Source organism: Saimiri boliviensis, chromosome 10 (genome assembly GCF_048565385.1).
Source record: "Saimiri boliviensis isolate mSaiBol1 chromosome 10, mSaiBol1.pri, whole genome shotgun sequence".
Taxonomy (NCBI): domain Eukaryota; kingdom Metazoa; phylum Chordata; class Mammalia; order Primates; family Cebidae; genus Saimiri; species Saimiri boliviensis.
In genome coordinates, this window is record NC_133458.1 from 93406307 (window position 1) to 93417519 (window position 11213).

Here is an 11213-nt window from a genome sequence, read left to right on the forward strand (position 1 = left end):
CCCAGGCTATAAATTTGCAAGTTGCATTAATATGGCAGTAAAAGTCACTCTTCTGAAAGCTGCACTTGTAAAATATTTATAAATTCACATGGTTGTTCCTCGAAAACAACTACAACTGTCAGCTCTGTCTTTTTGCTCCCAAAGCAGCAGGGTTGGTGCCCTGTGTAATTCACAATATGTTCATAAAAAATTATTTTGAAAAATCCAGATGGAAGATATTTTATACAAGGGGGAAATATATCTGCTCCTCCAATGGTTTGGTGTTACTATTTGATCTCCTAAGATCCTTGATCATCAAGGCTTTTTCTCTGAACAAGTTTACATTTTACTGGACTTACCTAGTTTCCAAATTAGCAAGCCAAGTCATTAGGTTGTCTTTAAAATCTCACATTAGTGTTCGCTTCAGCAGCACATATACTAAAATTGGTACAATATAAAGAAGATTAACATGGCCCCTGCACAAGGATGACACACAAATTCGTGAAGCATTCCGTATTTTCCTCCAGAGGGATTAAAGATTTAAACATAAGACCTAACACCATAAAAACCCTAGAAGAAAACCTAGGCAATACTATTCAGGACATACACATAGGCAAGGATTTCATGACTAAAACACCAAAAGCAATGGCAACAAAAGCCAAAACAGACAAATGGGATCTAATTAAACTTAAGAGCTTCTGCACAGCAAAAGAAACAATCATTAGAGTGAACTGGCAACCAACAGAATGGGAAAAAAAATTTGCAAGCTACCCATCTGACAAAAGGCTAATACCCAGAATCTACAAAGAACTACAACAAATTTACAAGGAAAAAAAACTACCCCATCAAAAAGTGGGCAAAGTATATGAACAGACAATTTTCAAAAGGAGACATTTATGCAGCCAACAAACGTATGAAAAAAAGCTCAGCATCACTGGTCATTAGAGAAATGCAAATCAAAACCACATTGAGATATCATCTCATGCCAGTTAGAATTGGCGATCATTAAAAAATCTGGAGACAACAGATGCTGGAGAGGATGCGGAGAAATAGGAACACTTTTACACTGTTGGTGGGAGTGTAAATTAGTTCAACCACTGTGGAAGACAGTGTGGTGATTTCTCAAGGATCTAGAAATAGGAATATCATTTGACCCAGCAATCCCATTACTGGGTATATACCCAAAGGATTATAAATCATTGTTATAAAGACATATGCACACGTATGTTCATTGTAGCACTGTTTACAATAGCAAAGACTTGGAACCAACTCAAATGCCCATCAGTGATAGACTGGATAAAGAAAATGTAGCACATATATGCCATGGAATACTATGCAGCCATAAAGAAGGATAAGTTCATGTCCTCTGCAGGGACATGGATGAAGCTGGAAACCATCATTCTCAGCAAACTGACACAAGAACAGAAAATCAAACATCGCATGTTCTCACTCGTAAGTGGGTGTTGAACAATGAGAACACATGGACACAGGGAGGGGAACATCACACACTGGGGTCTGTTGGGGGGTGGGGGGTTAGGGGAGGGATAGCAGGGGGTGGGGAGATTGGGGAGGAATAACATTAGGAGAAATACCTAATGTAGGTAACCGGGGGATGGAGGCAGGAAACCACCATGGCATGTGTATACCTATGTAACAATCCTGCAAGATCTGCACATGAACCCCAGAACTTAAAGTATAATTGGCAAAAAAAAAAAAGAAAGAGTGGTAAGAGCACACATCTTTCCCAATATTAGGGGGAAAGCATTTAGTCTTTCACTATTTAATATGATGTTAACAATAAGATTTTTATACGTTCTTTATCAAGATGAAGTAATTACTCTCTATCGCTAACTGAGAGTTTTTAATCATCAATATCTGTGGAATTTTGTCAAATTTGCCTTCTGCATATGTTAATATGATCATATGATTTTTCTCCTTTCACCTGCTGATAAATATATACACTCATAATATATACCCACAATTAAAAATAAAAAAAAATTAAAATGATGAATTACTTTAATTGAGCCAAATGTTCAATCAGCCTTACAAAAAATTCAAAAAAATAAAATAAAATCTCACATTAATATGTACAACGCAGGCCAGGCATAGTGGCTCACACTTGTAATCCCAGCACTTTGGGAGGCTGAGGCAGGTGGCTCGCCTGAAGTCAAGAGTTCAAGATCAGCCTGGTCAACATGATGAAACGCTGCCTCTACTAAAAATACAAAAATTAGCCGGGAGTGGTGGTGGGTGCCTATAATCCTAGCATCCTGAGAGGCTGAGGTGGGAGAATCACTTGAATCCGGGAGGTGGAGGTTGTAGTGAGCAGAAGTAGCGCTACTGCAGTCCAGCCTTGGCAAAAAAAAAAGAAACAAAAACAAAAAACCATGCATACATACATACACACACACACACACACACACACACACACACACACACATATATATGCACGCACACACACACACATATATACACATACACAACACAGTGCAGTTTTTCAGTGCCAAAGTCAATATGTATATCAATGTCACATGGTAAAGAAATTGTCTATGTATATAATCTCCCTACAGTATTCAGGAGATGCTTCATATAGGAGATCTTTTAGATAGAACTGTCTAGATAGTTTGTTTTTTCTTAAGATTGGAAAAAATAAATAAAAGACACCAGATTACATTTTCATAGAGATGTATGCCATACAGATGTAATCCACTACTTCTAGGGGGGAGAAAGCCCCCCCAAAATCATACCCACTAACAGACTGAGTACTTGACAATAAAACATACTGTTGTATTTGTATTTGTATAATTTTTACTGCCATCTAGCTTTTCCTTCCATCTCCCCCTATAAAAAAGGATTTAGATTGTTTATAATGCAAACATAATTAATATACAGACAGAACAGTTAAAGGTGAGATTACAGATATAAAACACCAGAGTATTAAAGTCCTTAAACTGGGGGAGGTAATGTATCCCTTTGAGAATCTAATGAAAACTTTGTGCTCTCTCCCCAGAAAATGCAAGTTAGGTATATACACACAAACAAAACACATAACACACACTTTTGCATATAAACTCGGGCATTCAGAGACCACAAATACCATTCCACAGACCACCACAGAGGAAGGAGAAAGAAAATGTCTATCAGGAAACTAGAGTAAAAGTATCAGTGCCATTAAGCATGAAGGTTAGCTCTAACTTTGTAGTCAATAGAAACTGGAGGATTCAATGGGTTTCATAGATCTCTCTGTTTAACAGCGAAATACACACCAGGATTTTAGAAGACACATTTTGAGAGGAATTTGTCAGGTGGATGAATCTCAGATTTATTATTATTATTACTATTATTATTGTGAGATAGAGTCTTGTTGTGTTGCCCAGGCTGGAGTGCAGTGGTGTAACCTCTGCTCACTGCAACCTCTGCACTAGGTTCAAGTGATTCTCCTGACTCAGCCTCTGGAGTAGCTGGGATTACAGGTACTGCACCTGCCACCATGCCCGGCTAATGTTTGTATTTTTAGTAGAGATAGGGCTTCACCATCTTGGCCAGGCTGGTCTTGAACTCCTGACCTCGTGATCCACCTGCCTCAGCCTCCCAAAGTGCTGGGATTACAGGCATGAGCCACCACACCCAGCCTCAAATTTATTCTTAAATACGCAATGAACAATGTCTTGACCAGGAATTTTGCAAAGGTGCAAAACTATTTTCACATGGCCATTTTTATACTGCTCCCTTAATAAACCCTGAGGATGGCTGGGTGTGGTGGCTCACGCCTATAATCCCAGCACTTTGGGAGGCCGAGGCGGGTGGATCACTAGGTCAAGAGATCGAGACCATCCTGGTCAACATGGTGAAACCCCGTCTCTACTAAAAATACAAAAAATTAGCTGGGCATGGTGGTGCGTGGCTGTAATCCCAGCTTCTCAGGAGGCTGAGGCAGGAGAATTGCCTGAACCCAGGAGGCAGATGTTGCAATGAGCCGAGATCGCGCCATTGCACTCCAGCCTGGGTAACAAGAGTTAAACTCCATCTCAAAAAAATAAAATAAAATAAAATAAATCCTGAGGATATTCTTAATAAGCAGTAATTCTTATGAGTAGTTGTCAAAATGGCCATTATTTCCTTCCACAAATGAAGGAACGGGATTAGGGGTTAACTTTGTGGGATTCAATTAATTTTGTACTTGGCATAGTATATGGAAACAGTTCACAACATTTGGGCTTGAAGGCTCTGGGTTGAATATTTATACCATTGCTTGAGACATAATCAGTGGCTAGAAAATTCTAAGAATAGCAGCCCTACTCGAGAACTTTCTAGTGGGTGACATCTGGGGTGAATTAAGTTTCTGTTCAGTCCCAGCTTTAGCTACAGATGTGGAGGTGTAAATGTGCTTTCCAGGAACTGTAGATTATATGATCATGATATAGACTACTTTTATTAGGAACTCAAGTACCACATTTCCAGAAATACAAAGAATGACAGCAAGGAAAAAAGCCTTTAGAGCTTAAATTACAACCATATCTAATGAACTCAGAGGTGTTTTTCACTTACTAGGGTATTGCTTTTCAACTCCTGTAGCTTAAATGAATCTAGTGATCATAACAGTAAATATGGCTCCCAAAAGCATCCCAAGAGGTATCATTAGTCACATATTACATCCTTTTCTAATTTGTACACATTCCATGTTTCAGGATTTCACAGGACTGCTGAAACCTCCAGAATTTCATGTTTCCCTCAGCAGTCTACAGTAACCCTTAATCTGAATGACATGTATTATTTCCTCAGTAAACATGTGATGCAGGAAGCTTAGTAAAAGATTTATTATAAGAAAAGGCTTGATGTTTTATTTCCTCCCTTAATTGAATACATTATTGCTCTCTGTTTAGAAATGCTATGGTGATGTATTACACCTCAGAACAACTATGCACATGCCATCTGCAGCAGGAAGGTTTATTAGACTACAAATCAGAATACAGATGTTGGAGGGAAAGCTAAGTATGTTAAGTCATCATACATTAAAGCACATTTTAAATCTATGTATCATGGTGGTCCAGCAGATTTTTATTTTTTTAAATTACATATCGGTACTTATGAAAGTTCAGGAACTAGAAGCCCTCTCTTCATATACACAATAAAGTGATAAGCTGCTGGGTGATAAGTATAACCCTGTAGATGGGAAAAGGACTAAGTAACTTCCAAAGAAAAAGCTCACATTCTTATTCCCTAATACTAGTGAAAAGATTCATTTTTAAGGTCAGCACTCTTAACCAAATGAACAGATTAAGTCTTTGGGGAGTGTAAATGATCACATTTTTATTGATCTTTTCACAAATTTAGATTTTCATCCATTTACTCAAAGAACGTTTATTGAGTACCTGTTACTTGCTAGGTGACTCTAAGATGTGCTCTAGGATTTTATTAAAATGAGACTCAGTTACATTATTTTGATGCAAGAGGAGTTGTTTAATTTTTCTTTCTCCAGCTGTTCAACTTCAGGCCTAATAATGGACAAACTGACCCCAGAAAGTTTACAAGAATATATGAACTACTTCATTGATTGAAAGAATTAGAGGAAGCTTGGCCAGCACAGCTGAGAGGATTGCTTTCCTGAGAGATGACATGATTCTCTTCCATTAGACTCTCAAAAATATAACTCAATTGTATCAATCTTAAACAAATAAAATCCAGGATGCTCACATTTTTCAAGATTAATGTTCTGTAGATCTATTGATCTTCCTCATTCTTCTGAAAGTATCCAGTATAATCATTAACAACACTTTGTTTTGATTTACCTGCCTGGCATCTGAGGCTCTTTGAGCTTTCTACAATACCTTTGCGCTTTATTCATCAAGCATATTCTGTAGAAAACAACAACACATTACTGGCATTTATAACTGGGAGGCTTAAGATTTCAAAAAATTCTATTAGAGATAATCTAATTGTTATATTAAGGTTAGATTTAGATTAGGGTTAGATTTTTAAATAGGGTATAGAACTTCAAGAAAAGGTGGTTTTCTCTTTCCATGGAAATATTCAGAAAACAGTCTACCTTTGGTTGGAAAGCACAGGCAAGGGCAACAATTCAAGAAACCACTGTAAAAATGCACATCTCCTCCAGAAATGGAGAGTATCTTACTTCCTATTAAGCATAGTCAGATGAGTATTATTAATCATATATAGCATTTGCATAACAATGAAGTCTGGATGGCACTATCATATACAGTGTCTCATTTGCCATATGAAGGAAGCATGTATTCATTCCTCAAATATTTTATGAATGCCTACTAGGTGCTAGACAGCATACTTTGTACTTGGAATGCAAATTCTCAGTATGCTTACTCTCTAATTGAGGAAAACAATATCATTAAATATAATGTGTTATAATACAGATATGATGAAATACTGAAACAACATGGGGTTACTGGTATTTTAGCCTTGTGTTACAGAAAAGTAAACTGACCAGAAATACTGATATTAATATTATAGGGCAGTTTTAACAATTAAATGATAGATTTATTAAGTTACTTAGTACAATGCCAGCCCATAGTAGGGAGTCCATAAATGTTATTGCTGAATAGGTAGCATAGAGTAACACATTGGAGAATGGGTCCTGTATCAAACCTTTTGGCTTGGATCCTAGCTATGTCTTAGTTTGTGTGGCCTTGGGAAAGTTATATATCAAGATCTCAGCTTCTCTAGGGTTAAGATGGGAATAACAATCATAACCACTTCTCAGGGTTGTTGTTTTGAGAATTAAGTTGTCACACATGTTCAAAAGATGTTATTCATGGTAAAGATCAAAGCTGGGAGCAGGTCCGAAAACTTTATATCACACAAAACTTCTAGTCAGCCTCTCATAAAATAGAGATATTGTGGCCCTGATGAGTCAAATAGTCCTTATTTTTACCATGGGGAGGAGAACTCCCTAACAAGGAGTTCAAGCTAGGAGAAGGCAGCAAAGAATATTTGGTATCTTGAGGGTTAGAGGGGAAAACTGGCCTGAAGAGAGAGGGCCAAAAAGAGAGGGAGAACATGGACACTAGTAGGAGGTAGGGGAATGGGACTTGGGTAGAAATTGGACTGAACAAAGCAGAGGGAAATGGCTTCAAGAGGAGAGGAGGAATATGCTACCCACACATCTCCTAGCACTAAATGAGGGATAATCTTTCCAACATGTCCAATCCATATTTTGCTAAATGGGGGTATTTATTTTTGCTACATAATTCCTAAAATGTTATTAACAGAGCTTAACTAAGAGTATCCAAAATAGCCCAATAATTATCTTTGAAGGCATCTGGTACAAACATGCTCTTTTCTCTCATTTGGATTCCCGCAAAGAAACTGTTGGACATGAAAAAGAGGCAGATACTGGTTCATAATATGTCTCATGATACTGAGAGAATTTTCATGATTGCAATTTTTCATTTCATTTTTTGAATGAGTGATTTAAATATTCTTTCTGTAAATAATGGGATAGGAATTGTACAACTATTACCACAATCCAATTTTAGAACATTTTCAGAGAATGAAGGAGTTTTAATCTGTGATTTAAATGCTGCCAGTTTATAGATCTCTGTTCTTGTACCAGAGACAATCTGAAGATTATCTCCAGAAGTAAACATACTAACCAGCAATCACCAAGTAGTTGACTAAAACATGAGTGTATTTCACTCTTTGAATGGCTAGCTTCCTGTGAAAGAATATATATGTTGCTGCTCTCCTTTTGTTACCTTTTTGATGATATTAGTTATGCTGTAGCCCAACATATTACATTAGAGAGCAATTGGAGGAAAAGGTTCCTTAAAGATCCTTATATATATTACAATTTTCTGCTATACATCATTATTACTAAGATGACTCGCAGCTAGTGTAGCATGCCTAGGCAAGCTCAGATACTTGGCAGTAAAACACAATTCTTTTAATAGCCTAGCTCCAATGGGTACACCTTTGAAAAAGCATTTATTGTTAGTTCTGTTAGCTATTGAACCAGTCTTTGCATACTTTGATGCATAAGCATACAAATGGAAATTTTTATTTTAAGTTCTATGCTATACTTTGCATATGAAACAGAAGTTCTTCAAGTATATGTGGAAAATTCAAATGTACTTCCTCCTCTATAAAGAAAATTAATCTGAGAACAAGGGTCTACTTTGAGATCGTATAGAAACGGCAAATACATCCTCTGATATGCTGCTTAGTCCTGACCTCCACCCATCCCATTCCAATACCCTTATTAACAAGAAGCTGTCAAAGTACTTGAACATCACGAAATAAGAATGGTATTTCAACAAAATATCAAATGCTTAGAAATCCACCCCTCAAACCAGGTTATTCTTTCATTTCTAAATCAATAAGCCAGCAAAAAAAAAAAAAAAAAGTATTTGAGCTGGCAAAACCTCCTATGCTTTTACATTCTGTGAAAACATAAAAGGAAAAAATAATTCTTCCATATCTTTATGTGATTTTCCATGAAAGCACTCATTAAATGATGTTTACATATAATGATGACAGAGTGTAGATGGGTTTACTGCTTTGCATTAGAAAGGCAGTACCCTGGAGTCTTCCTCCAGTTCAATTTTGAAAAAATAACAACCCTTTTAGTTTTTGGTGTACTAACTTGGCTCAAACCATACCATAAATTACTTTTGTATGAAGGCTGTCATAAAAAAAATTACTGCAGAATGCTCCACTGGCAGTTAGAGTCAGCACAAGCTAATACAAGCAGGTTACGCAAGTTAAAATAAACAGCAGAGAATTGGGTGTGAAAACAGTATTAATCAGGTGTGTCCATCTGACCGTTATAACTTTAAAACATCTGCAGAGCTAAGTCAGTTTTTGTCAAGGTCACTTAATGCTCAGAAAAAGCTTTTCAGCTTCAATAAAAATATCCAAGGAACAAAATAAGGCTTAAAAAAAAAAAAGATGTTCAAATAGGTGTGCTTTATTTTACGTCACCTGTAAGGAACAGGGTTTCCATCTAACATGAGATTCCCATTCCTATTCCTCTGTAAAGGCATCATTCTGATAAATTCAAGATGTTTGAAAAATGAAAAATCACTTTTATTATCACTTCTCTGAGAGCTAATGTGGTTTTAATTGAAGGAAGTCACAACAAAGGCTTTTATTAGATAAGCTATATGTTTGTCCCCCATAGAGCTGCCCCAGAAAAATTCCTCAGAATATGAAAACACTCCTATTAGCATTAAATTTGGGGAATTATATCTTCAGAAAGCCCTTGTTAAACATACATTTGCTGTCTATTTCTGCCTTTAAGGATTAACACCACATGGTGATTGCACACGACGGGGATCCTATCAAGCTGGTTGTCTTCCTGCCTGCCTTATGTCGTAAAGTGGGGGTCCCTTCCCCTGCACTATCAAGGGGAAGCCAAAACTGGGACGTGTAGTCCACAGGAAGACCTGCACCACTGTGACCTTCACACAAGTTAACTGGGAAGACAAAGGCACTTTGGCTAAGCTGGTGGAAGCTATCAGGACCAACCACAACAACAGATATGATGACATCTGCCATCACTGAAGAGGCAATGTCCTGGGTCCGAAGTCTGTAGCTCGCATCGCCAAGCTTGAAAAGGCAAAAGCTAAAGAACTTGCCACCAAACTGGGTTAAGTGTACACTGTTAAGTTTTCTGCACATAAAAATAATTAAAATAGTACAAATTTTAAAAAGAAAGAAAGAAAAAGAAAAAGGGCAGGAGACCACTCACGGCAGTGGGCTGTGCACCGGCTGAAGAATTCTTTTTTTTTTGAGACTGAGTCTCGCTTTGTCACCCAGGCTGGAGTGCAGTGGCACAATCTTGGCTCACTAAGATGTGATTCTTCTGTCTCAGCCTCCTGAGGAGCTGGGATTACAGGCATCCACCACCATGCCTGGTTAATTTTTATATTTTTAATAGAGACAGAGTTTCACCATGTTGGCCAGGCTGATCTCAAACTCCTGGCCTCAAGTGATCTGCCTGCCTTGACCTCCCAAAAGAATCCTTCATCCTTAGTTTGCAGTGAGAAAGAAAGAACCACATAAGACTCTGCAATGGAGGTGCTGGAGTATGAAATTAGCCAGGAACAACCTTCTAGTTTAATGTGCAGGGTTCTGTGAATCTTTTTGTACTAAGTTTTCAGAAGTCTCCTCACCCCGAATCTGGGTGTGCAGCCACTTTTTAATCCACTGGTACGTGGGCCAGACACTGTGCCTAGCCTAAGTAAGAAATGTTTCTCTCTTCTTCCCTGGTAACGAAATTCCAACTTCTATTCAAGTTTTTGGCAGAGATCCCTTGATTTCAGGAAGGGTACACCCCTCCCTCAACAAGAAGGAATGAGCTGAAATTGGTCTAAATCAGTCAGTAATTTCCTTTTCTTTCCTCAGGGATTGGCCAGTGAGTGGGCACATGACTTAATGCTGGCCAAGGAGACAGAGGGACAGTCCACTAGGGAAGGCTCTGTTCCTAATAAAAAGATAAAACTGCACAAGCAGAAAGTCTCCACCTGTCTTCCTTCTCGTCCTGAACATGGGCATGGTGACTGGAGCCACAGCAGCTATATTCTGGCCAGGAAAATGATGAAGAAGCTGGCCCTGAAATCATTAGATTACTGAACTGACTCAGGCAACTGCCTACCTCCAGACTTCTTTTATGTAAGAAATATGAAGCTCATTTGTTTAGGCCTGTATGGATGAGAAATAGGTCTTTTCTATTTCTTGCAGTCAAATGCATTCTAATACTGTGCTTTGTCTGCTTATTTCTTACCACTACCCTCTGACAGATGGGGCCCAAGCCACTTTTCTTACTTAGCTTTATTTGAACAAAGATTTTAATAATCACAAGAAACCACTCTGTTGATCAACTCCTCTAATATAAAAGGAAACAGCCATGTTCCGTAATAAGTATTTTGTAACCAATTGGTTTATAAATTGAAAACACAGGTTAAGCAGAAAGATAAAATCAAATACAGTCTCTCACCTACTTACTTCTCATCTTTCTCTCTCTCTACTGCATTTAGTTCAGAGACAGAAAGTGATACCACTCCATCATTTTTGACAGAGCCATATGTGTAATGCAAAACATATGCTGAAGTTTTGTAATTACCTGGGTTCCTTCAGCAGAATAGGGATGAGCTGACTGTATGTTCATGGTCTCTTCTCCTTCTGTGTCACCTGCTACCGTAACCAGGTTGATGCCCTCTCAGATATCAGTTGCTATAAGCAATAATTGTCATTATTATTTT

At 37.9% G+C, this 11213-nt stretch overlaps 1 non-coding gene across 1 annotated transcript; it reads left to right on the plus strand.

Moving 5' to 3' along the window:
• Positions 1-393: 393 nt before the first annotated feature.
• LOC120365436 (U6 spliceosomal RNA) lies at positions 394-500 on the plus strand. Its single transcript, XR_005580377.1, has one exon. It is a non-coding gene; the product is annotated as a U6 spliceosomal RNA (small nuclear RNA).
• Positions 501-11213: the final 10713 nt, after the last annotated feature.